Raw genomic sequence first — 23,195 nt, 5'->3', positions numbered from 1 at the left:
TGGGTGAATTGATTGGTCCAAAAGCCTTAAGGTTTTTTGTTATCCAAGGGAGAAAACTCAACCTAAAACCACAAATCCACCATGTGAGGATAGCTTCAACATGCTAGTGAGGGGTTAACCCTATAATAAGCATGGAAGACTCATTGTCCATCACTAAGGATATAGGTGAGTATTACATCTACCTCAAGGATAACTCAAACCTAATAGCTAAAGGTTATGAAAAAGTTTGGATTAAGAAAGTGGCCATTGGAACCACAAAAGTATTTGAATGAGTTATATTATCAATGAGAAGTATTCATAAAATATGGTCAAAGTTGACTTAAAGATTCAATTCAAAATAAGTGTTATGAAAATAAAGTTTGAAAATCCAAAGCATAGGGCTTAGGTTTCTAATTTTGAAAACAAGTGTTAAATGTTTTCACAAAAGTTTTGGCTTGGGTTAGAGTGGAGGGAAGAAGAAGAATGGCTAAACCCTAAACATTCAAAGATGAAGGAAGAGAAATAAAACCACAAATGGAGTTCGCTTCTTGAGATCATAGTGATGATCCAAGTAGCTTCCATCCTTTGGAATATGCAAGCAAGATAAGAAAATACTCAAGTAATCAAGCACACAATCAAAACAAGCTCCTAGGAATCTTCCAATGGCTTTTAGATATCTCTCTCTTAGAAGCTTATGGAAATGGTTCCTCAATTTGGCTCAATGTTGGAATTCCTAGCACAAGAACACACACATCAAAAAGTTCTATCACCAAACAAAAAATGAACAAGAAGGAGTTTAGAAATTGGTCCTTTCAAAGTCCTCTTCAACATTTATAGCACTCTAAAGGCCCAATGCCTAGTTGCTCTTTGACTTTTATAGCATTCTAAAGGCTCAATGCCTAGTTGCTCTTTGATTCCAAATTTGCATAGGGAAAGTCCTAAAGTCTAAGTCCAATTGTTAATTTCTTTGCATTTGGTCGACAAAAATCAAAACAAAACACAAACACAATAATATATACACAATTATATGCTCAAGTGAGCAAAAGGCAAATTGCATTAACATAAACATGTGCTCAAATGAGCAAAGGTAAAAGCAAATGAATAATATGTACAAGAATAATAAATTGCATAAAAATAAAGGGCAAAAAGTAAATGTTAATGGTTAATGGTTAGTGTTAATAGTTAGTGTGCCATAAGGCAAATTTTGCGCTATGTTAAGCAATCGTAATCGGACTTATGTAGAAGTCACAACTATCTGAGGCCGGTCAATAATAATGTAGGCAACAAGACAAGTTAGAAGTCTTGATTAGTGAACCAAGTTCCAACAACTTGCCATGCCAAAAAGAAGATGAGAAATGACCTTGTGTTGGTTTAAGTTCTTTGCATGATTTAAGAAGTAATCTATCCTTAATGCAAAGCCATTCACTTGATCATTTGATCAATATGAATTAGATTTGAATCAATGAAGATTAAACCTCCCTAATCAATGCTAACTTATCAACCTTTAAAAAACAGAAGTGAGATGAAGATTGGAATTCAAGAAATAAACAAAATATTTTTGGCATTTTTAATATTTGAAAATAAACTTGAATTATAATATTAAATAAAGGTCAAACTTCAAATTCACTTCAAATCAACTTTGAAAAATCCAAGTGAATTATCCCAAGTTCAACAAGGTCAAATAAAGTTTAACAAAAAAAATCAGCATTTTTAAAAGTCAGCAACTATTTTTAATCAATTAAAAATGAAGAAAAATAACCTAATTGAACTAAAATCTCAAATAAATCTCAAATCAATTAATAAATTGATGAGAATATTTTTCATAGATCTATCATCATTCAAAGAGGTTGAGAAAATATTTTTGTATTTTTTGAATATCAAAAACTATTTAAATTGAATTAAAAATGACCAGAAAAGAGAAAATTATTAAAAGAATAGCAAATGATAAAATAAAAAAATTAAAAATCATTTTTAGAAACTAGAAATTAAAAGAGAAATAATGCAATTGGTCCCATATTTTTTGGACCAATAATAAAAGAGATATGAATTTTTGAAAATGAGATGGAATTAAAATATAAGATGGAAAATTCAGAAATTAGAAAAAACCACGTGCGTTGGATGGATCCTCATTAATTGACGTGGAGGATCTAATGGCAATGAGCTGCGCGCGTACCATAGTCCAAGGTCAATGAGAAACATAATGAATTGAAAAAAGTCATAAGATCTGATGGCTATGATATAAACTGGAGATCAGATCCAAGGGCTCGCACTTGATCCGGCAATGAGACGGTGGCCAGCGCCACCGTCTTCTCCGGTGAGCTCCGGTGAAGATCAAAAAACACAGAGTTTCAAATGCTAACTAAAATGAACGATCCAGGTACCATTCCAAAGGTGAAGTGATGTACATCACTCCTATGCCACTCACTTCTACTCTAGATTCCTATTAAGAGAGAAATCAGAGATGGAAGTTTGGTGGTGTTCAACTGAACTTGCTCGATTCCAACAATTAAACACACAATAATGATGCCTCTATAGAGAGGACTTCAGACAAAACAATATCAAGGAAAATGGAGCAAAGTATAATGAGATTCGAAGCAAATTTCAGTCGAGCAAAACCTATGGATTGTGAAGAATTGAGTCACTCTCTTTGGTTCCTTTTGCAAACAGATGCTTCAATAGATCAAATGATGAAGGTCTAGGAACTTTAGATCTGAAAATTCAACCAAATGCAATTGAATTTCAGATCTGAATTTTTGGAGAAAAATGGAGTTGTTCCTTTAGGTATGGCTAGGGATTCAATCTTCCAGCATTTCAGGCGCCTTCAGGTTAGAGAATTGTGAAGGTAAGGCATGGTATTTATAGATGAAGAGAGCCGAATGCATGAGCTAACTCGTGTGCATGGCAAATGGATTTTGCATTGCATGGGCTTGTGTGAGCATGTGGAAGGCCCAATAAAGGCTGAAATAACTTGCTGAGTTCATGTGAAATGCAAATGGACGTGTACATTAAGTATAATCAGCTCATGCCTGGCAAATGAGATAGCTTTCACAAAATGCACCTAACTCTTCATGTCTTCGAAAATGGTGCTTCCAAACTCCAAATGCTACCTTATGAGTAATGGTTAGAATGTTTGTTGCATAAGGAACAAATTCTATGTTGATCAAAATTCCAATTGGGCCTTGGAAATTAGTGAAATTTGAGCTTGAAGTGTAGGGTGCAAAACATGCATATGTGAAGTTTCCAAATTTGGCCAATGTTCAAGCCCTTCTGTCTCATTGATGAAAGCTCCAAATGATAAAATCTTCAACATGAAAGTTGTATATCTTTTCAAGGCAATCAATTTGGACTTAAATTTTGCATCATTTGGATTTTTAATGAAGAAGTTATGGACACTTGAAGTTGGACTTTTTCACATTTCAATGCATTTGGCCCAAAGTGACCTATAATGTTTTGCATTATCACATGTATTTATTTTGACACAATAACATTTGAATTAGACACAATAAGCTTTCCAATGCATTAAGTCTCATCCCAAAATTAGGGTTTCAGTCAAAATGACCTATAATGTCTTGGAATGGAAGATGACCTTCCAAGCTTCAAATCAAATTTTTATGAACATGAAATTTGTTCAGTTGTCCTTAAGAACATTTTTTCTCTTGGGGTCAGCTCCATTTGACCAACACATAAAATGTTGGGTCTCAGTGCATTTCAAGATAGTCAGATGAATTGACTGATCAACTTCTCAAGTCCACAACTCATACCTTAATGAATTGATGATTGAGGGCACTCAAATAAGTTCAAATATGCATGAAATAATGAACTAAATAACTTCCCTTGATTGTATTTAACCATGGGATGAGGTTTCTTCATGAGCAAGGCACAGTTGATGATCAGATGAATTAGGGTTTCCTTGGGAAACAAACCTCAAACTCCTTGACTTGCTTTGATCAAAATGATGAATTGAGATACTTGGGAGGTGTAACACCCCAAAATTTTCCATCCTTATTCACGAATTCATTTTTAAGTCATTTAACATTAGATACATTGCATTTCATCATGTCAATCGGGATTAGCTCCAAGAAGCTTGAACATCATCCATGACACTTTGTGGGTTCTATTTAGATGATCAGTCAACACAAGGGAAAGACTTGAGTTACTTCCAACAGGGGTCTATTCGTCAGTCAAAACATTAATCTTGAAGGAGCAAAGGTTTGTTCATGAGCTATCATGCTCGCTAGGCGAAGCCCACGTGCTATGCAAAAAAAAAAAAAATTAAATAAAAAATTAAATTAAATTTAAAATAAAAAAATAAAAAAATAAAAAATAATAGAAAAAGCTTTGACTTGGACCTCTCTCATTTGAGCCCACAAAGCCATGAAAATCAGGTTATAAAAGAGGGAGAACAGACAGAAAAAGGAAGAGAAGCAAAACACTCTGAGGTTTCCTTGGAACAAAACCCTGGGCAAAACCTGAAGAGAAACCTAGACAGAGAGAGTGAGAATTAATCTGCAGCAACCTCCAGGCAACTCTGAAAGGTTCATTCTGACTCACACACTTTCAGCTCAAGCAAACCCTAACATTGGTTTGCAAATCCAGTCGTGCCATTTGATTTCAACCGATCTCTCCAATCAGGTTTGCCCTATATCCATCATCTTTATGCCTTTAATTTGAATGCTCTAAATGTATGAGGTATTATGGGTGAATTTGATACCCTTTTGATGCATGTGTTTGACAAAAGGTTTAGGCCTCCTACCCTTGGTTGCTTTTTGTGAGCTTTTTGTGAATTTTAATGGCATGATTCATGTGGTTACATTTTGATTTGGGGGCAACTCTTGGTTACCCTATTTTGTTTCTCTAACCTGTTTGTTGAGTTTTGTTTAGTGAGGGCTCATATGACTCTTGTAGAGATGGTTTGCCTGGTGTTCCACTTTATTTGTGGGATACCGCCTGGAGGTTTCATTCCGATTACCTGTACTGACTCACTTTCTTTGATGGTGTTAGCTTGGGAGGATCTCAGGGTTTCCTTGTTCCGTTAATTACTGTTACTTCGGATCTTTATCAGTGTGGTACTTTTACATTTTCCCGTATTTTTACCGCTTTCTTAGCCGGAAGACCTCGATAGGAGGAAATGTTTTGTGTGTTTATTTTTTTTACAGGTTCCTTCGTCCAGGACTCCTTTTTGCATGAGCATCCCTAACCCTACCAACTCATTGATTTTTATTCTCCTAAGAATACATTAACTCCTTCTACTACAGGCGAGTAAGTCTCCAAAGGTCGAGCATCCGGTAGATTGCGTAGTAACGTCGTTCGTCCAAAACCCAATCCATAACCCCGTAGTTAGCCGAACTACGGCTTGCTCTGATTCTCATTCCAGATGAGATACGTAGGCATAAGACGCGATGTCTTAGCGAGCACAATTACCCTTAACCCCTAGGTAGTCGAGCTACGAAGACTCTGATTCTCATATTCAGATGAGATACGTATGCAATGGATGCGACATCCGTGCGAGTCATTTTCTTTTGACCCCCTTTTTTAGTAAATAACACATTAGATAAACCCACACCCTTTAGACAAGAACTACAAAAGTGGATCCCGTAGAGTACTACGGATGCGTAGGGGTGCTAATACCTTCCCTTCGCATAATCGACTCCCGAACCCAAGATTTGGTTGCGAGACCCTGTCTTGTCCTTTCCTTTTTCCAAGTTTACTTCGAGCGTTTCCTTTCCCTCCTTTGGGATAAATAACGCACGGTGGAGACTCTCCTCTCTTTCTTCGCCGGTTGTTTTTTTTTCGCATTCCATTTTTCAGGTTGCGACAGCTGGCGACTCTGCTGGGGACCCGGTTTCCCTAAGCGAGTCCGTCCTAGCTTTTGTAGGTTGTTTGTTTATTGGGTGTTTATTCTTTTGTACAGTTATTTATCTTTCAGCATTTACCTGCTTTATTGCATTGTGTACATATGATTGTCGTATCTGTTTGTTTTGTTTGTGAGATGAGTTCTATACCCGAACTCGAGTGCACTTAGGATAGGAGAATGGCATAGTCTTGTTGACTTGTGTGGAGTTATTCCTTAGCAAGTTGACTTGCAAGCCCATTCACTTGGTGGAGGTCATGTTGAGATCAATAATGTCACACAAGTAAGTTACGGTTAGACATTACTTTTTCCAATATAGACCTTAGAAGCCAAGGACATTACGATTGTTACGGGATACTACACTCATAAGAGTCTCTCTTGAGAATATTTTTGGAATACGAGTAGTCGTTCCTCCGATAATATCCGAAAGATGGGATTATGACTATGGGAACCTTTCTGTAGAACATGTTTGGCAGGTTTAAACCTTAGTACACTCCCTTTAGGTGGTTCTTAACCTAAACTCCCTGCTCGTGACTTGCAACAAACCCTTGATTCATGGTTGATCCGTTCAGGTATCCTTAATATCAATGAAACTTGGGTGCTGATAAGGTGTAAACCATAATCCAACAAAATTGATGGTTGATATTAAGGATAACATGATCCATCCCATGACCTTTGTTTGGTGTGCTTTGCTTGATCCTCTTAATTTCTCTCCAGGTAGTGCAACCTAACAAATGTTCAAGCGGATCCAGCAATTCTGATTGACATGCCATTGCATTGCATAACATCATCTGCATATTTGCATCCAACATCTCATGCTTATTCATTTGCAGGGTATTCCCTTTTTAAGGGGGGGCCTTAAAATCGAATAAGAAGTGCATCACATGCGTACTAACCCTTGTTTGTTTTGTAAGTGTCACCGCAGTGTCTAATGTTTGTTCCCTGCTTCAGGCAGTTATTGGTCCCAAGCGAGTTCACAGGTACCCGACAAAGGAAAACCGTCCATGACTAGCAATGGACCAGATACAGAAAGAACTGGCTGATATGCGTGAAAGGATGGATCAGTTCATGGCATTGATGACTGGTATGGCAGAAGGCCAAGAAAAGCTGAGGGAATTTGTTGAGCAACCGAGGCCCGATCCAGAGGTGGAAATACCAAGTGCTGAGGGGAACCCTGGTAACCCTGGGAACACTGATAACCCTGTGAACACTGGAAACGCGGGTAACGCAAATGTTGATGGAAACCCGGGTAATGTTGGAAACACGAGAAATGTTGGAAATGGTATTGGCGGAAGGTACAATGTGAATCAAGGGATTCGGATTAACAGGCGCTCCGTTACTGAAGATTGTCAGTATGATCAATTTTCTTTGCACGACAAGGCCCTCGAGACCACTCACCGTATGGATGAGCTTGCTGAGAAGCTCACATCTTTGGAGTCTCAAAATTCCTTAGGTTTTGATGTCACCAATCTTGGTCTGGTTCAGGGAGTAAGGATCCCTCACAAGTTCAAACCCCCTACTTTTGAGAAATACAACGGGGCTTTTTGCCCACGCACTCATCTCCAATCTTATCTGGGAAGGTTGAGAGCTCACACTGAAGATGAAAAGTTGTGGATGTACTATTTTGTTTAACTAGAGCTTCTCGTGAATGGTATTCTCATTTGTCTCGTACTATCATCAAGAGCTGGAAAGACTTGGCAGAGGCTTTTGTCAAGCAATATAAATACAACTTGGACATGGCTCCAAATCGGACCTTGTTGCAAGGAATGTCTCACACTGCCAAGGAAACCTTTAGAGAATATGCTCAGCGTTGGAGACAGATTGTTGCATCCGTCCAACCCCCTATGTCTGAAAGGGAGATGGCGGACATGTTCATGAACACTCTTCAAGGCAATTATATCGAGAGATTGGCTGCTTGCCCGTCAATCAGCTTTTCAGAGATAGTGATTACTGGAGAAAGAATCGAGAGTCTGTTGAAGATGGGCCGAATTCAAGACAACAGTGCTTTCAACTCATCAGTTCCCAAGAAACTGTTTGCTGGTAATGGTCAGCGAAGAAGAGAAGGTGAGACAAGCGTTGTGTATGTCGGCAGAGGCAGGGGCAGAGGACGCCCTAATTATTATCAAGATCAAGTGGCCGTAGTCACTATTCCAACACCTGTTCCTCAACCGCAGTATCATCCGCAACAACAACCCAGGTACAACAATCAACAACAAGGAGGTAATCCGGGTCAACAGAGACCCTATCAACAACGTCCAAGAAAGGCGGGCCGGGTCATTGAGCCAATCCCAATGCCTTATTCTGTATTACTTCCCAAGCTGATTGACATGAATCTGGTTACGTTGAGAACTCTGGCCGGACCGGTCGATCCCAATAATCTGCCTAGAGGTTATGATGTCAACGCCAGATGTGCTTTTCACTCCAACGCACCTGGCCATACTACAGATAATTGCAAGGCTCTCCAGCTAAAGGTACAAGATTTGAGAGATGCCCAGGCCATCAATTATTCTCCAGTGTCTAATGTTATCCAAAACCCGATGCCAGCTCACGGCGGGCAGATGATTAATGCTGTTGATAGTGGGGAAACTTTGAATTTGGTTTCTGATGTGACTAAAGTGAAGACTTCGCTATCGGTGGTTAGTTTGAGAAGGACAGATTTTCCCGGGCTGTGGGGAAGAGTGCAGAAATTGTCAAGACACCGAGAACGGATGTGATAGTTTGAGACGGGGTATTCAGCAATTGATAGATGAAGGTTGTCTTCAGTTCAATCAGACTCGTCCAATGAAGAATGATGTGTCGACAGTAACATTTTATTTCACTCCTAAAGAAATATATGTTCCCGAGAGACCCGCTCCGATGACAATATATTTCCCAGAAAGTCCAGTACCAATTTACTCTGACAACCCTCAACCGACTTTGATTGGTCCGGTCACCATCACGATACCAGGACCTGTTCCGTATGAGAAAGACAGTGCTATCCTGTGGCACTATGGGGCTGATATCTACTCCCAAGGGCAGAAAGTTAACGAAGAAGACATTGACATTGGTAGCTCCGCTGTAGACAATGTTGGAGGAATTGGTGGCTTCACTCGCAGTGGACGCCTATTTGCACCATCAACATTGCACACGAATACTGAAGCTGAGGCAGCTGCCAAGGCTAAAGGAAAACAGGTATCCACCGAAGAGGTTACTATCGAGGAAGCTCCTCCTAAGACCGCATTCGAGAAGGAAGTGGATGAGTTTATGAGGATTATCAAGAAAAGTGACTACAAGGTAGTCGACCAGCTAAATCAGACACCCTCAAAGATCTCCATTCTCTCACTATTGATGTGCTCTGAGGCATACAGAGCAGCCATGTTGAAAGTACTAAATATGGCCTATGTTCCACCAGAGATAACTGTTAACCTGCTGGAGTCGGTAGTTTCAAATGTAAACGCTAGCCATGCGCTAGGTTTCACCGATTATGACCTAACATCTAAGGGCAGGAATCACAACAAAGCCTTGCATATCACAATGGAATGCAAAGGGATGGTGCTTTCCTATGTTTTGGTTGATACAGGCTCTTCTCTGAATGTTCTTCCAAAGAAATCCTTAACGAAGTTGGATTGCGATGACGCCACCTTGAGGCCGAGTAATTTAGTTGTAAGGGCTTTTGATGGCTCTAAGCGAGCTGTTTGTGGCGAAGTTGAGTTGCCAGTTAAGATTGGACCGTAGGTATTCAAGAGTACCTTTTATGTGATGGATATCCAGCCTGCATATAGTTGTTTGCTAGGTCGGCCTTGGATTCATGTTGCCGGTGCTGTTACTTCTACTCTCCACCAGAAGCTCAAATATGGACTAGAAGGTCAGATCGTCACTGTCTGTGGTGAAGAGGATATTTTTTAGCCACCTGTCTACGTTTAAGTATGTGGAGATGGATGGCGAGATGCATGAGATGCTGTGTCAGGGTTTCGAAGCCATAAACATCAGTGAGGTCGCGCCCGAACTATCTTTTAACCTGAGTCTGAGAAGGTCGGGACTTCTATCTCTTCATACAAGCAAGTTGTTGAAGTGGTTAAGGCTGGTAATGCCCAAGGCTGGGGAAAATTTATGGAGCCAATCATAAAAGAAGACAAGTTTGGATTGGGGTATACTCCGGGGTCTCAGAAGAATGAAGCCGGTACTTTCTCTAGCGGGGGTTTGGGTTCTCCCCACACCGTCAATACTGCAGATAAAGATAGGGCTGACAGCGACTGTGACTTAGATAGCTGGATTCGCCCGTGTGTCCCAGGAGAAAAGCTCGACAATTGGTCGTCTGAAAAAGTCGTCCGGTTTACTCTACTGAAGGAGTAATTTTTATTGTTTTCCTTTTGTCACATGCATAATAAAGTCTTACACTTTGACCAAGGTGTAATGACTCATCTGTAGGGCCATCCATTTAGTTACATTTCGCAATTATTTTCATCATCAATAAAGGACAGCTTTTGCAAACAATTTTGTGTTCTCTTTCTTTCAATTATTTTTACTTTTACAAAAACGGCAATGTTTCTTTTTCATGTTTCTTTTTCGTTTTTCTTTCCAAAAAACACCTCGTAAAATTGATCACCCGGATCTCACTGCTAACGACACTGCTATGGCCAAGTATGACTTCGACAATCCTATTTATCAAGCCGAAGAAGGGGCTGAGGAAGATTGTGAATTGCCTGAGGAGTTAGCCAGGTTGTTGAAACAGGAGGACCGAGCTATTACACCTTATCAGGAGGTGATTGAGACCGTCAACATTGGTACCGAAGACGACAAGAAAGAAATCAAGATCGGGGCCAGTCTACAGGCCGAGGTGAAAGAACGATTGATCAGTCCTAACAAGATATGCCAGGTTTCAAGAAATGCCTGCACCTAAAACAGAAAGAGAGGTTTGTGGCCTCCTGGGCAGATTGAACTACATTTCAAGGTTCATATCTAATCTTACAGCCACATGCGAGCCATTGTTCAAAATGCTGAGAAAAGAGCAAGAGGTCAGTTGGAATGATGATTGTCAGAAATCCTTTGAAAGAATAAAAGAGTATTTGCAGGAGCCCTGATTCTAATGCCTCCAGTAGAGGGAAGACCGTTGATCATGTACTTAATTGTGTTAGAAAGGTCAATGGGTTGTGTGCTCGATCAGCATGACGAGTCAGGTCGAAAAGAGCATGCAATATACTACCTTAGCAAAAAGTTTACCGACTGTGAACAAAGATACTCACTGCTCGAGAAAACTTGTTGCGCTTTGGCATGGGCTACTCGACGACTAAGACAGTATATGTTGACTCACACGACTCTATTGATATCAAAGATGGATCAAGTCAAGTATATTTTTGAAGAGCCAGCGTTTACCGGAAGGGTTGCTAGGTGGAAAATGATGCTGACAGAGTATGACATCCAATACACTTCACAAAAAGCCATCAAAGGAAGTGTCTTGTCAGACTATCTTGCCGAGCAACCGATTGATGATTACCAACCTATGAGGTTCGACTTTCTTGATGAGGACATCATGTTTCTCAAATCGAAAGATTGCGAGGAACCACTCCCGGAGGAGGGGCCTGACCCTGAATCCAAATGGATTATGATGTTTGATGGGGCGGTCAAGGTCAATGGTCGCGGAGTTGGTGCAATGTTGATCATGCCGGAGGGGGTTCATATGCCATTTTGTGCCAGAATAACTTTTCCCTGCACCAACAATGAAGTCGGACGAAGCAGAATAGGTCCGTTCTCGATACAATCAGCTAAGCCTAGTTGAGGAAAAGAGACTAGCAGCTATATGCCATGGCCAGCTATATCAGAGACGGACGAAGAAAGCGTTTGATCAGAAAGTGCACCCTCGGGAGTATCGAGTCGGTGAATTGGTACTCAAAAGAATTCTTCCTCCCAACACAGATCACAAGGGCAAATGGACACCGAACAACAAGGGTCCATACGTGGTTAAAAGTGTTTTCTCTGGCGGAACTCTGATGCTAACAACCATGGATGGCGAAGACTTCCCATCCCCTGTCAACTCAGACGCAGTTAAAAAAAATACTTCGCATAAAATAGACCCGTTGGACATTAAAAAGAAGAGTCCAGGCAAAAAAGGGCATCCCGACGAACCAAAAAAAAAGAACAAAGAGGTTCGGGCAAAAATTAGGGATGTAAAAAATCAAAAAAATGTACACCCGGTGAGTCGAAAACCCGAAAGGGAGGCTCAGGAAAAAAAGGGTATCCCGGTGGATTGAAAACCCAAAAGGGCGGTCCACGTAAAAGTTAGGGAATAAGCGAATGACTGCGATCTGAGTTCATCCGTGTTACATCACCGTTTCATTCAATCTGGCAAACTTCGAAGGTTAAAGATCGTTTAACCATCCACTTCAGAAAGCAAGATGAGTAGAGCGTCTTGAGGACATACGAGCCATAGCAGAGTCGAAACTCAGTGGGACCCTGTTTCCACATTGCCATTAGGATAGTTTCTCTTGTTCAATTTATAGCGATCGCCTCTTTCCAGGGATCAGCTTCCTGATGTACTCGCCTATTCCTGGCACAAAAGGCCCTCGAGACCACTCACCGTATGGATGAGCTTGCTGAGAAGCTCACATCTTTGGAGTCTAAAAATTTTGGAATTATTTGGATCATCAAGCTATTTTTTATGATTTTTTGAATGAGTTTGCATAAAATGAAATAAAAATTGAAAAGCATGGAAAATAATGTTGAAATGAATTGGAAATAGGAAATGCTATCAGGCAGGTTCGAACAGGCGTGGCCAGGCTCAAGGAAGCGCGTCTCAAAACACACAATTTCATTTATTGATGTGGCAAGCCACATCACTTGGTCAAGCTTGCGTGGAGCAGTCAAAGAAAACTGAACCAATAGAAGTGCCAACGGTGTGCCATGCAAGCGCCAGGTCAAAATGAATTAAAACAAAAGAAGCGTTACACGAAGGACTCGAACACACGACCTAAGCATGAAAGGTGCTTCTACATGATCCTTGAAGTGTCTATTATTTTATGGTGTTGATTTTATGATTTTACCATGTTGGATTTTTAATTGTGTTGAATTGTTTGAACATGTATGCAAAATGTACCATGCTTCATTCATCCTATTGTGAAATGCTCAATTCTTGTCCAATTGCCATGAAATTTTATATGTTGATTCCTAACATGTTGTAGGATGCTTGAGATTTTATTTGGCATTTTTAGCATTTTCCTTCTCTGTTTGGGACATATGATTGTAGGGTGTGATAATGTGTGTCACACAATTTGATGTCATACTTGTGCATTTTCATTTCCAGGTCAATTTAGTCCTGTTGATCCTGATTTTTGGCATGATGATTATATTTTACATGTTGTGTGCACATAAAAGTTTCCATAAGTGTTTGAGTCATTTCAGTTTTAATATGGAATTTTGATTCTTGATGACCAATTATGTGCCTTGGAATTGCCTTTGCCATAGCTTGCTCATGTGGTGACTTTTCTTAATGCTTTTGACTTGGTCCTTTTTAGGACATGTTCATGATTGAATAAATATGCTCTATGTTGGATATTGGTTACTGTTTTGACTTTTTGCATTACCTTTGACCCTAGCCTTGGTGCTAGTGGTTTGTACTCATCTTTTGAGTTGTGCATTTCAGGTTCAAGCTTCTAGTCTTGATGGTTTATGTGGATTTCATGAATTGAGATGCAAACTTCTTTGTCCACTAACCTTTTTCGTGTTGTAGGTCTTTTGGTGACGGACTCACTTGAATGAGTGCCTTTTAAAGCTTGACTTGTGTGCCTATTGAGTTGTAACACTGTGATCGACTGATTGGTTGTTTGTCTGAACATAGTACTGATTGTTTAGCTTTTCTCACGGGTACTTTAGTAGCTCTAACTCACTGCTTGAGTTGCTTTGATTTGCTTGTGGTTGGCATACCACTTAGGTAATCCCTTTAACTCCATGTAGTCTGGAAGCCCTGTCGTTTATGTTTGGCAGGCATTTGGCTGAAGTCCTCCTTAAGAGGCAATGACTGTGTTTGTTTACTTATTGTGCCATGTACTTCAAGTCCTCCTAAGTGAAGAGGCAATTGGCAGATAGAAGGGATGTGCAATCCATCCCCTGCTATTCAGTTGAGTCTTTCATCTTGCTCGCACTATGTGCTGATGCATTTTGAATAAACACCCAAGATCCTTTGTATATAGAGTCAGTCAAGTGGAGTAGAGTCTCACATTCTGGACTCCCACGTTTTCATTGATTGAAGCTCACCCAGGCTCGGGTTAAGAGCTATGAGGTCTTATCCTCATTACCTTTCATCTGCTCACCCTGACGGTCAATGTCAGCGGTTAAGAGCCCTCAGATACCCTTCCAGTTGGCTTGTTTGTCGAGGTTGATATGACCCCTTGACTAAAGCCTTACCCTTGATGTTTGAGCCCCTTGTTGGTGTGTTTACTTCATGCTGTATGTGTTTGTGTGGTGCGATTGTATCCCCATAGGATTTCTAGACTTCGCATAGTCTTGTTTGCATGTCAATTAAGGTAGCACGGTTCCTTCGTCTAGGACTTCCTTTCTTGCGCGAGCTTTCCTAAAACACAAACCAACTTTATCCCCTCTTAAGGACACGTTAACTCCTTCTACTACAGGTGAGTAAGTCTCCAAAGGTCGAGCATCCGGTAGATTGCGTAGTGACGTTGTTCACCTAAAAAACACAAAACAAATAGAAATAGTTTAGTCGAACTACGGCAACTCTGATTCTCATGTCCAGATGAGATACGTAGGCACGAGATGCGATGTCTTGTGGAGTTTGACTAACAACTAACTTTGATCCTTTTCTCTCGCCCCCATTGCGATTGAGACCTTCCCTTTCTCTTGCCCTAGTTGCAATCGAGACCCTTCTTCTTCTTGTGTGTGTGCTTGGAGTCTGATGTAAGTCCAGCGATTGGAATTTGGTTTCCTGTTTGTGTTTGTTGGTTCAGAGTCTGATGTAAGTCCAGCGATTGGCATTCGGTTTCCTGTTTGCGTTCCTTTGTTAGGAGTCTGATGTAAGTCCAGCGATTGGAATTCGGTTTCCTGTTTGCGTTTCTTTGTTCAGAGTCTGATGTAAGTCCAGCGATTGGCATTCGGTTTCCTGTTTGCGTTTCTTTGTTCGGAGTCTGATGTAAGTCCAGCGATTGGCCTTCGGTTTCCTGTTTCTTTTGTGGAGTTGGATGTAAGACCAGCGATTGGCATTCCGTTTCCAGTTTGTGTTCGTGTGTTTGACGTCTCAGCGTCTCCTTTCTGTGTTTATTTTGGCGTGCGTTAGCCGAGCTACGAGTGCTCTGATTCTTTCTCTGGTTAGAGAAGATACGTATGCATAGGATGCGATGTCCTAGCGAGCACGTTCCCCATATCCCCGAACTACGTCGACTCTGATGTTTGTTGCTGACAAACTACGTAGGCCCAGGATGCGACGTCCTGTCGAGTCACCTTCTTCCGTCTTTCATCTTTGTTTCCTTCCAGTGTGTGTGCATTCTTTGAGAAGTTATTTAACAACCCTTCTTCTATCCTTTCTGAGCGTGGATCCCATCGAGTACGACGGATGCGTAGGGGTGCTAATACCTTCCCTTCGCATAACCGACTCCCGATCCTAGCAATCTCTGGTCGTAAGACCATTTCCTTTCCAGGTTTACTTCGAGCGTTTCCTTTCCCTCCTTTGGGATAAATAACGCACGGTGGCGGCTCTGTGCCTTTTCCCGCCAGTTTTTCGCGTAATGCGACAGCTGGCGACTCTGCTGGGGATAAAGAGAAGTTGACCTCTTGCTGGTCCATCTTCCCTAAGCGAGTCAATCCTAGCGCTCTCTAGGATAGTTTTGGTTACTTTTGCTGCTTTATTTATTGCATTCATTATTATGCCGTGATTGTATATACTTGCATATATGTTTGCATGCATCATATTATCATTGTGCTGGCTGTGTATCTGTTTCTCTGTGGGGTGGGAGTTACAAGAGGTAAAAGGCCCAATACCCAGGCTATGAGTGAACTTTAGGACACCTAGGAATAGAGTGGTTCATGGGAAGCGGGTGGTATGGCGCCACTTAGCGGAACATGATATCACGAGCAGTTCAGATTCTGATGGGGTATTATCGTTGCATACATCTGGTGTGCATATGATGATATTTTTGAAAGGATCGTTTATCCTGCGTTTCTCTTGACCTTACCCTGGCCTAGATGACACCCGTGAGTGGGGAGGGATTGAATCGTTTGTAGGTACTGATGGTGACTATGGTTCAGATGGATTTATGGGTCTTTATTGCTGAGACGCCGGAGTTCTGTCCGTGATATCTATCAGCGGGTTCCGTTTATTTCGGATCCCCGGGTCGAATTTGAGGATACTTGTTCAGAGGATCTGGTTTTCATCCGTTCAGTGGATGTCCTCTGATGATAGTGATATCCCCCGGTTCCGTTTATTTCGGAACTCCCCAAGTTGGATTTAGGGTTACTTGGTTCCTCAGATAATTGAAATCAGTTCAGAGACCAGTCCAGTACAGTTGATCTTCAGATGACTTGGAGGATGCACAGTGACTTGCATTCATGCATCTGCATCATTCCCATTTTGCATTCATCTGCATCCAACCCATGTCTATCCGTACTCAGGGTCCATTTTTTATTGAGATTCTGGTTGAGAGACATCCTGATGTCAGAATGTAATTGTTGAATTATTATCCGTCTCGATGAAGCCAGAATCAAAGGACCGAATGTTCCTAGTACGGATAGACATTGCATGTGTGAGTCATATTAACCTGTTTTCTGTTTTGTAGGTGTCAGTATCTAACCAGGTGCACATGGCTCTTCCTCTCAGATATCCTGCCAGGCGCAACAAATCCAAGCTGATGGATCCATCCAACGCCGACATTCTCGAATTGAAAGAGATGATGAGGGAGTTGTTCAATGTCGTGCAAGGGCTCGCCTTGGGGCAGAAAGCAATCGCTGAGAGGGTAGAGAGGATTGAAAATTGGCTGATAATGGCGAAAATTCAGGGAAATGCTCCGTCGTCCGAAGTAAAGAAGCCCTCTGGCAATAGTCAGCACAAGAAGGAAGTTGGATCCAGTGGTGTGCATACCAGAAAGGAACATGGTAAGGAGCGTTACCACCCGTATGCTGCTACAGTAATGACTCCTGTTGGTAATCCATCTATACAAAAGCAACAACAGCCACCTCAACAGAGAGCACAGAAAACTGGGTGCCAAGTGAAGAAGGGGACGACGAATCGTCAGTTTAATAAGCCACCTGTGACTTATACCCTTCTGTTTAAAAGGTTGAGGGATCTCGGGTTAGTTCAGCCGAGAATATTGGTTCCTGTAGAACTGCATCGGAGGCCTGCAAATTATGATGAGAACGCCAGGTGTGAGTTCCATTCTGGGGCACCCGAACATAACATTGAGGGGTGTAGAGCTTTTAAGCATGTCGTCCAAGATATGGTGGATTCTAAAGCCATCGATTTTGCACCGACGCCAAATGTTGATGCTGACCCCATGCCAATGCATGGTCCTGTGGGGGTGAACATGGTGTCGAAGGACAAAAGAAAAATGGAGGTGAAAGATGCGAATCAGTTAAAAACTCCAATGGCTGTGGTCCAGAGGCATCTGATGAAGAGTAGAGCTTTCCCTGGTGGTGATAATTGTTGTGCGGCTGTCGCTACAAATGGGTGTGCAATGGTGAGGGAAACAACTCAGAGAATGACGGAGGTGGAAATGGACGATGAAAAATGTGAAACACCGAGTCAGGCAGTTGAAACCGTCAAGGTAGAGAAGGCCATTTGTGCTGAGAAAGAGAAGAAGTTGTCCATTTCTTCTTACAAACTGGCCATGGAGGTGGTGAAGAACGGAGAAGCCCTAGGCTGGGGAAAGATCATAGACATTGTGGTAAAAGCAGATATGTTTGGGGTTGGCTATCAGCCAGACCAAGACTCGTCTGGGAAAAATAGAAGACGTCGTCAACCGTTCCCGTTCATCAGTGCTGGAATGTTGGATCCAGGTCACGCCAGTACAGTAGGTGGAGAGATTGACAGTGACTGCGAACTGGACTCGTGGATAAAATCGTGCGTACCAGGGAACTGGAAGGCCTCAAAGATCATCACTGTCACTCATCATGAAGAGTAACATTTCTGTTTTTCAATTCTGTTTTCATGAAAGCCATACGTTTTTCCCGAAACGTAATGGTTCATTGTAAGGGCCACCTATTGTGTTTCATTTTGCAACATTTGGCATCATTAATAAATGGATGTTTTTGTATTAAAAGCGGTGTTCCATGTTTTTCATTTATTTTTGCAGTTTAAATAAATAAAAATGGTAGTGTTTGTTTTCATTTTCTTTCCTTTTGATTTGTCTTGTTCCGACCTCAAAAGTGACTATCCTCCTGATCTCATTGATAACAATTCGGTTACACCTCTGTATGACTTCGAAAATCCGATCTATCATGCCGAAGAAGAAGGCGAAGAAAATTGTAATCTGCTAGAATTAGCCAGGTTGTTGAAACAAGAGGAGAAGGTGATTCAACCGCGTGAGGAACAGGTCAAGATTGTTAATCCAGGCACCGAGGAGGTCAGAAAGGAAGTGAAAATTGGGGCCGCTTCAGAGGCAAATGTCAAGAGCAGAGTGGTAGCCCTGTTGAAAGAGCATGTTGATATCTTCTCCTGGTCGTATCAAGATATGCCATGGTTGGATACCGATGTTGTTGTGCACTTGTGCACAAGCTATCATTAAGTGCAGATTGTCCTCCAGCGAAACAAATGTCGGTGTTGAAAAAGGATGAGAAGGTGAGGGTGTGTGTGGACTACTGAGAGGTGAACAGAGCTAGTTCGAAAGAGGAATTCCCAATACCTCACATTGATGTATTGGTTGATAGTACAGCTCAATTCTCGGTGTTTGCCTTCATTGATGGTTTTTCTGTCTATAATCAAGTTGAAATGTCGCCAGACGTCATGGAGAAAACAATATTCATCACACCGTGGGGCACCTTTTGTTGTAAGGTGTTGCCATCCGGTCTGCAGAATGCCAGTGCCACGTCTCAGAGAGCTATGGTGACTTTGTTTCATGATATGATTCATCATGAAATTGAATTCTATGTTGATGACATGATAGCAAAGTCCCAAACAGAAGAGGGACGTCCGGTATACACACCAAGTTGTTTGATCGGTTGAAACAGTTCAAACGGAGGTTGAATTCAAATAAGTGCACTTTCAGGGTGCGGTCCGGTAAGTTGTTGGGGCTTATTGTGAGCGAAAAGGGAATAGAGGTCGATCCTGCTGAAAAAAAAGGGAAAAAAAGAAAGAAATAGTAATACAAGAAATGCCTGAACCAAGAACAGAAAAAGAGGTTCGTGGTTTTTTAGATAGATTGAACTGCATTTCACGGTTCATATCTCATCTAACAGCCACGTGTGAACCCATATTCAAGCTGTTGAAAAGAAAAGATCAAACGGTCAGGTGAAATAATGATTGCCAAGGGGCATTGAAAAATAAAAGAATATTTGCAGGAATCTCCAATTCTGATGCCTCCCGTGGAGAGACGCCTGTTAATTCTGTACTTGACAGTCCTCGAGGGGTCTATCAGGTGTACTAGGTCAGCATGACGTGTCTGGTCGAAAAGAGCACGCAATTTACCTTAGCAAAAAGTTTACCGACTGTGAAACAATACATTCACTGCTCGAGAAAACTTGTTGTACTTTGGCATAGGCTGCTCGCCGACTGAGACAGTGTATGCTGGTTCATACCACTTTGTGGATTTCCAAGATGGATCTGATCAAGTATAAAATTGAGAAGCCAGCATTGACCGGACGGGTTGCGAGAGGGCAAATGACTTTGACTTATTTTGATATTCGGTATACCTCTCAGAGAGCAATCAAGGAGAGTGTATCGTCTGATTACCTCGCCCAACAACCCATTGAGGATTATCAACTGATGAAGTTTGTATTCCCTGATGAGGACATCACGGTTCTCAAATCGAAAGATTGTGAGGAACCGATCCCGGAGGCGGGGCCTGACCCTGAATCCGAACGGATTCTGATGTTTGATGGGGTCGTTAGCGTGAATGGAAGCAAAGTTGGTGTTGCTTTGGTTATGCCAAAGGGTTCCCACGTTCCTTTTGTTGCCCGGATAGCATTTGAATGCACCAACAATGGTGGTTGAATACGAAGCTTATATCCTGGGTACCGATCTTCGTTGCGTACATCTACTGGGGCAACGCCTTTCTCACTCGTGTATGGGATAGAAGTGGTATTACTCTTTGAGGCCCATATCTCAGAGTCCTGATGGATGGGAAATTAGAAAAGGCGGAATGGATAAGGACTCGGTGTGAAGAGTTGAGCCTGATTGAGGAAAAGAGGCTAACAGTTATTTGTCGTTGGCAGTTGTACCAGCAACGAGCGTGCTTTGGACCAAAAAGTGCGACCTCGTGCGTATCATGTGGGAGACGTGGTGTTGAAAAGGATCCTTCCTCCTCTGAACGATCGTAGGGGCAAGTGGGCACCCAATCATGAATGCCCATTCGTGGTCAAGAAGGTCTTCTCTGGCAGAGCCTTATTGTTGACGACCATGGATGGTGAGGATTTTCTATCCCTTGTGAATGCAGACGCAGTTAAAAGATACTTCGTAAAAAGAGACCCGCTGGACGAAAAGAATAAAATAGTCCAGGCAAAAAAGGGCATCCCGGCGAACCAAAATAAAAATGAGAAAAGGTTCGGGCAAAAATTAGGGATAAAGAAAAGAATATGTACACCCGGTAAGTCGAAGACCCGCAAGGGCGGCTTAGGAAAAAATGGGTATCCCGATGGATTGAAAACCCGAAAGCGCAGTCCTAGCAAAAGAGGGAAGAAAACGAACAATTGCGTCCAGCATGATCGTTTGTACTTTGGTTGAGACATCTGGATAATCTCCGGCAGAGATCGGTCGACAGAGTCTTGTTCAAAATGCAGAAAGTGCGGAGAGTCTTGAGGACATATGGGGTGTAACCGAGTTGGAACTCGACGAGATCACGGTTCTCACATTGCCATTAGGGTAGATTTTTCATTTTGTGCGCAATTACCTCTTTTCAGGGATTGCTTCCTTTGTGTTGTTCAGTTACGAGCCACTTTTGGTTCAGTCAATAAAATGCATGTTCAGTCAAATAATTTTGTTTTTGTTTTCATTACCACTTTGATTGCAAAAACATCCATTTATTTTGATAAAGAATCTTTGCATTCTTAGACATAGAGGTCCCTTCCGATGCATGCTTATAAGATTGAAAATGTGAAATCTTATTCGGAAGCCTGATTGACCTAGATGTTGAAATTTTGGCACGCCTGGGGCACGTTTTTATCTGACGATCTCTTTTGCAGGTGCTGTTGATTTGTTTTCACTCACTTACAGGTTGTGATATGAAGCCTTCTGACAAGAGATCCCCGCATAGTCCAATCAGGGACAAGGGATAGAAGAATGGTGAAAAGACGGCGAAAGAAGGACGACGATCCTAGAGGGTAATCAAGAAGACTCTTCAAAGTCTGAGGACTGGAGAGTTGGCCCTGGTCTGAGGAGATCGATTGTCTCGAAGTAAAAAAGAAGTCGAGAATGCAAAGTGACGAATCAGAAGAGACCAGATGAGTCTGGGAGCTCTCAAAAGTGGAAAATTGACACCATGGTGGGATGGTGAACACCAGTGTTCGACAAGTCGATGGGCGTGCCATGTGAAATAGGTTGTATCTCCCCAGTGAGTCCGAGATCAGTGTTTCCTCAGCAGCCATGCCTGAAGGTTGCCATATCCCCGGCAGAGGTGTCTGTGGGTAGATTGTTCCTCAGCAGCCAGGTCTGAAGTGTTGTAATCCCCAGCAGGGTTGCGTTTGCAGTTCCCCCAACCAGGTCTGGAGTTTGCCGTAATCCCAGCAGGGTCGAGAAGAGTATTTCCCCAGCAAGTCTGAGGAGTGTCAGATCCCCAGCCATGTCTGAAGTGTGCTGCAATCCCCAGCGAAGTCCCAAAGCGGATCGGGTTCAGTGGAGGTCGTCCCCAACAAGGGTTGTCCTTTCCCCAGCAGCAGTGTTATTTCCCAGCAGGGTGGAGATGGGAGTGACCTCAAGTTCCTCAGCAGAGTGCCTCGAGCTCCCCAATGTTGTCCCTATAGGGGGTATTTGTTTTATGCAATCATCATTTAGAAAAGCATAGAATATTGCATCATTAATTGCGTAGCATTTCCATGGTTATGAAGCATTACGCTAAAAAAAAAACTTACGCATCAGCATTGCATGCATAAGCTAAACCCAAGCCGTGCTTACCATCCGAGAATGGGTTTTGCCGGTCGGTGAAGATGTTGCTTTGAAGACTTTAGCATCGCGACATCGGGTCATTTGGGTCGATTTCAGAATTGGGTTCCCCAGCAGGGTAGAGAGGTTGGTGTTTTCCCAACAGTTGACTCCCTAGTTGAGTTGGTTTCTTTGCCGTTCTAAGAATGTCCGATCAGCAAGCATCCCCAACAGTCTTCCCCACAGGGTTGGAAGATCGAATCAGAATAATATGCTCAGCAACGTGGTGACTTGCTTTCCCAGCCGGAGTTTTTCTCCCTTTGCATCTTGCAAGCTTGGATCGTATCCCCAGCAGAGGTGGACCATTTTGCAACATCTGTATGGCGCATTTGCAGCAGTTGCTCTTGGTAGAATTCAGGATTGGTAACCCCCAGAGAGGTTTATTTCCTTACCCGTCCACGAAAGGAAAGCGTGACTCCCCAGAGTAGTCCCCGGCGAGTGTCTGGCCTTGTCTTGACATATGTAGATGTCATCCTTGTGATACCAGTGGGTGTCGTGTTGATCCCCGTGTGGGTCTCCTTTCTTTTGGCGTCAGTAGACATCATCTTCCGATGTCCGTAACATCGAGTCTCTTCCCATTCGTCGTTTGGTGTCTGGTCGTGGTTTCTCTTCCCATTCATCATCTTTCGATGTATGGTCGTGGTTTATTTCTCCCATTCATCCGTTGATGGCTGGTTGAGTTCTCTTCCCATTCGTCCGTTGGCGTCTGGTCATGGTTTCTTTCTCCCATTCATCCGTTGATGGCTGGTTGAGTTCTCTTCCCATTCGTCCGTTGGCGTCTGGTCGTGGTTTCATTCTCCCATTCATCCGTTGATGTCTGGTTGAGTCTTTCCCATTCGTCCGTTGGCGTCTGGTCGTGGTTTCTCTTCCCATTCATCGTCTTTCGATGTCTGGTTGAGTATTTCCCATTCGTCCGTTGGCGTCTGGTCGTGGTTTCTCTTTCTCCCATTCATCCGTTGATGTCTGGTTGAGTCTTTCCCATTCGTCCGTTGGCGTCTGGTCGTGGTTTCTCTTTCTCCCATTCATCCGTTGATGTCTGGTTTAGTCTTTCCCATTCGTCCGTTGATGTCTGGTCGTGGTTTCTCTTCCCATTCATCATCT

Source organism: Lathyrus oleraceus, chromosome 6, assembly GCF_024323335.1.
Source record: "Lathyrus oleraceus cultivar Zhongwan6 chromosome 6, CAAS_Psat_ZW6_1.0, whole genome shotgun sequence".
NCBI lineage: Eukaryota > Viridiplantae > Streptophyta > Magnoliopsida > Fabales > Fabaceae > Lathyrus > Lathyrus oleraceus.
The sequence above is the reverse complement of the archived record's forward strand: the minus strand, read 5'-3'. Positions refer to the sequence as shown.